Below are 5,100 nucleotides of genomic sequence, written 5' to 3'. Positions count from 1 at the left end.
CGGTACCCATAATGTGTGGAACTCATGATCAAAGAATCTTGATTCTCGATCACTGAGTCCCAAACATGTAGGATTTTACATCAGTCATCAGATCAGAAAGGAACCTCTAATGTGTGTGACCCCGCAGGTTCGAACCTAAGCTGGTAGCACAGGAACCAATTCCTGTACTAATCGAAGTGACCATCTAGCAATGGTACCCGACATCTGGATAGGTCAAAGGGTCACAATCGCAACACTCAGAACCTACATGAATATGGTCACTGTATAACTCATCCTTTTGACCCCTGTGTTTAGGACGACTCAGGGTTAAACTATCAACCCTGATCAGATCATCCGAATCATGCTCAACTCAAACAGTCCTGTGACTCCTCACAAGGACTACCCTGGCCAAGATTTTGCTAAATTGAAATATGACTATACACAGCTCCTAAATTGAAGTGGTCAATCCCATCTTGACACACGCACCGACAAGTCAAGTACTTGACTACACCCAACAGCCTTCCGTCACTGAATTAAAAATTCAGGTAGTTCAGTACCTAAGTGCAGTGAGTTGCTTGCAAGTTACCATGGCGGTCTCAGGTCAGAGGGATATTTATACCCATATTCCATCGGAGCAAATCTTGACAGTAGAAATAGCTCTGGAGTCGGTCACGTTCAGTGCAGATGTACCCTTACATCTCAATTGTATGCCATACCAGTGTCTCCACACTCATTGGTTAAGAGGACAACCAACCTATATGGCACACAATGATCTATGCTTGATAAACGTTGTCATCCTTGGTAACAACGTATCATTTGGTCACGAACAAATTTAAGGACTAAACGATAAATCCTCCTTTGTTGAGTCTAAATAGTCCTAAGGACTTCACCACAACATAGGAGTTCATTAGAAGATGAAATATTTTGTGATAAAAAATACTAAAATAATTTTTATTAATTCATAATTCATGTACATATACAAAAATGAGCACAACCGTCAACAGGCTGACGATTGGCTTTGGGACACTATTCCCAATAATCTCGCCTAAAGCAAATCGGTGCAGTATCTAATACCCATCTTCGACTTGTAGTCGTTGAACTCCTTCACCGCAATGGCTTTAGTGAATGGGTCAGCCAGGTTCTCCTTTCCATCGATCTTCTGAAGATCGATGTCACCTCGATTCATAATTTCTAAGATGAGATGGGAGCGGCGCAGAATATGCTTCGTTTGCTAGTGTGCCTTTGGTTCCTTCGTCTGAGCAATGGCTCTAGAGCTATCATAGTAGAGCAGAACTGGACCAACAAGGGAGGGTGCTACTCCAAGCTCAGTGATGAATTTTCTCAGCCACACCACTTCTTTGGCAACATCTGATGCAACGACATACTCCGCCTCGCAAACTGAATCAGCCACTGTGTGCTGCTTGAAACTTTTTCAGCAGATAGCCCCACCATTAAGGGTAAAAATAAATCCCAACATACTTTTGCTGTCATCGTGATCAGACTGGAAACTAGAGTCTGTAAACCCTATAAGTCTCAAGTCTGATTCACCATAAACAAGCCACTGATCGTTAGTATTTCTTAAATACTTCATGATGGTTTTAACAACCTTCCAGTGATTATCCCCTGGATCAGATTGGTATCTACTCACTACCCCTAGTGAGTATGCCACATCTGATCGTGTACATGTCATGGCGTACATGATAGATCCCACTGTCGAAGTATATGGAATCCTACCCATATGCTCTCTCTCTTGAGGTGTTGTCGGACAATCCCTCTTCGAGAGAAAAATTCTATGGCCTAGCGGAAGATAGCCTTTCTTGGAATTCTCCATGCTGAACCTCTTTAGCATAGTATCAATGTACGTGGACTAAGATAAACCAAGCAACTTTTTAGATCTATCCCTATAGATCCTCATCCCTAGGATGTAAGAAGCTTCTCCCAGATCCTTCATGGAGAACTATGACGACAGCCAAATCTTTATTTCCTGTAATACAAGGACATCATTTTCGATTAAGAGAATGTCATCCACATACAATACAAGAAATACTACTACTGGACCATTAGCCCACTTATAAATGCATGGCTCTTCTCCATTCTTAACGAAGCCATACGTCTTGATCGTCTTATCAAAACGTATGTTCCAACTCTGTGATACCTGCTTAAGTCCATAAATGGATCTCTATAGCCTGCACATCTTAGACTCATCTGTGGATGTGAATCCTTCAGGTTATATCATATACACCTTTTCATCCAGCTCTCCATTTAGAAAAGTTGTCTTCACATCCATCTACCAGATTTTATAGTCCAGATGGGCAGCTATCGCAAGCATAATCCGAATGGATTTGAGCATTGCCACAGGAGAAAATATCTCGTCATAGTCTATACCATAACATTGACGATATCCCTTGGCAACCAGACGGGCTTTATAGGTTTTCACCTTTCCGTCTGCGTCTCTCTTCCTCTTGAAGACCCACTTACACCCTATGGGTTTTACTCCTTTGGGTGGGTCAACCAATGTCCACACATCGTTGACTTTCATGGACTCCATTTCGGATTTTATGGCCTCTAGCCATTTCTCAGAGTCGGATCTCTGCATTGCATCCATGTAGGTGATCGGATCCTCATCGTTTTCATCAAGTTCGATAGGATCATCGTTCCGGACTAAGAAACTATAGTATCTGTCTGGTTGACGTGGTACTCTACCAGATCGCCTTAAGGGTGCTTGAACAATGGGCTCCGGATCTGATCTAACCAAATCCGGTTTAGGTTCAGCAACTTGTGTCAGTTTTTTCACCTGTCGAACTTCGTCAAGTTCGACCTTAGAGGCAACAGTCCCTTCACCAAGGAACTCCTTTTCCAAAAAGATTGCCTTAAGGCTGACAAACACTTTTGCTCATCAGCTAGGTAGAAGTAATACCCTTTGGTCTCTTTTGGGTACCCTATAAAATTACACTTGTCAGACCTAGGTCCAAGCTTGTCTGTAATTAAATGTTTAACATAAGCCGGACACCCCCAAATCCTAAGGTGCGAGAGTACTGGCTTACGTCCTATCCATATCTCATATGGCATTTTGGTTACAGACTTACTCGAAACTCTATTTAGAAGGTAACAAGCCGATTCGAGCGCATATCCCCAAAGGAAGATCGACAAACCAGCAAACCCCTTCATGGATCGAACCATGTCCAACAAGATCCGATTCCTCCTTTCAGACACACCATTATGCTGTGGTGTTCCAGGAGGAGTCCATTGAGAGAGAATCCCATTCTCTCCAAGATATGTCAGAAACTCATTGAAAAGGTATTCACCTCCTCGATCAGATCGAAGAGTTTTAATACACTTCCCAGTTTATTTTTCTACCTCATTTCAGAATAGTTTGAACATTTCAAACGACTCTGATTTATGCTTCATTAAATAGATATACCCATACCTCGATAGGTCGTCTGTGAAGGTTATGAAGTAGAATATCCACCTCTTGCACTTGAGCTCATGGGTCCACATACATCAGAGTATACCAAACCCGAGAGTTCACTGGCTCACTCACCTTTTTCAGTAAAAGATGATTTGGTCATTTTATTAAGAAGACAGGACTCACAGGTTGGAAGTGATTCACAATCACCTACTTCAAGAATTTCTTCTTGAGCCAACCTGTTTATCCTATTTTTATTGATATGACCTAGCCTACAGTGCCAAAGGTAGACTTCTGACACAAATTTATTCTAGAACGTTTACCGGAGGTTTGAACCACATTAACAGGTTGTGATAGAAAGTAAATTTCATTATTAAGTTGTCCAACAAACATTGTAACACCATTCAAAATGATATTGCAAATATTTCTTTTTATTAAAAATTGATAACCGTTCATGGCCAAAAGGCCTACAGAAATAATATTTAATAAAAAGCTTGGATAATAGTGACATTCACTCAGAATTACGTTTCGAGAATTGATTACAAGGTTCATGATTCCTAATGTTAGAACTAGAACTTTACTTCCATCTCCAACATTCAGGAATCTCTCACCTTCATCAAATCTCCTACTGACCTGCAGACCCTGCATCAAATTACAAATATGATAAGGGCTTTCGGTATCCAATACCCAGGCAGTAGTATCACAAATGGAAAAGTTGCAAGGTGTTATCATATAAATACCTTGCTTTTTCTTCAACCTGTTCGGGTCTAGGAAAGCAATGTATAGAGGACAGTTCCTCTTTCAGTGCCCCTGCTTCTTGCAAAAGAAGCACTCCGCCTGGCTCTGGTCGGGCTTGCGCTTCTTGGTCTGACCCTGTGCAGACGTCCCAGCATGCAGCTGCACCTTCTTATTCTTCTTCTTCTTGTTCTTCTTCTTCCCTTTCTTAAAGGGTCGACGACCAAAAGAAGACCCTCCCACAACATTCACCGACTCCTTATAGAGCTGGTGATCCTTCTCAAATTTCTGCAGCAATCCCAACAAACCGTGGTAGTTCACTGCAGGCTTTATCATCCGAAAATGAGTAAGGAAGGGGAGGAAGGACTTGGGTAATGAATTAAGGATCGCATCCTTACCGAGCTACTCGTGCAGGGAAAAGCCCAGTTTAGTTAGGCACTCAATCATTTCGATCATGTACAGTACATGATCAGTGACTGAGGCTCCATCCCTCATCCGAGCATTGAAAATGGGACAACTAGTTTTGTGCCTTGCAACGTCGTCAGGCATGCCAAAGGAGTTGTTCAATATTTGAAGCATCTCCTGTGGCTGGGCGTTCTCGAACCTGCGGCTGAACTCACCATTCATTGCCGCCGGCATAATGCACCGAACGGTAGTGCGATCGTTGAGCCACTTCTGATAAGTATCTCGGACCATCCCTCTAACGTTCGAGGCTGGCTCCTCAGGTGTTGGATCCGTTACTACATAAAGGATCTACTCATGCTCAAGAACGATTTTTAATTTTCGATATCAGTTATCGAAATTAAGTCCCATGAGCTTGTCATTATCTAATAATGACCTGAGGGACAGGGTAGTGGCCATAGCTGCATAAAGAAAAATCAGACCTCTATTAGTACATAAATTATAAATACTAAAGATTTGGATTTTAGTCTAAAGTTTCTCCCAGTATTTTTACGAACTGGTAGCCTCAACCTCTAATT

This window comes from Elaeis guineensis, chromosome 6 (assembly GCF_000442705.2).
Source record: "Elaeis guineensis isolate ETL-2024a chromosome 6, EG11, whole genome shotgun sequence".
NCBI lineage: Eukaryota > Viridiplantae > Streptophyta > Magnoliopsida > Arecales > Arecaceae > Elaeis > Elaeis guineensis.
The sequence above is the reverse complement of the archived record's forward strand: the minus strand, read 5'-3'. Positions refer to the sequence as shown.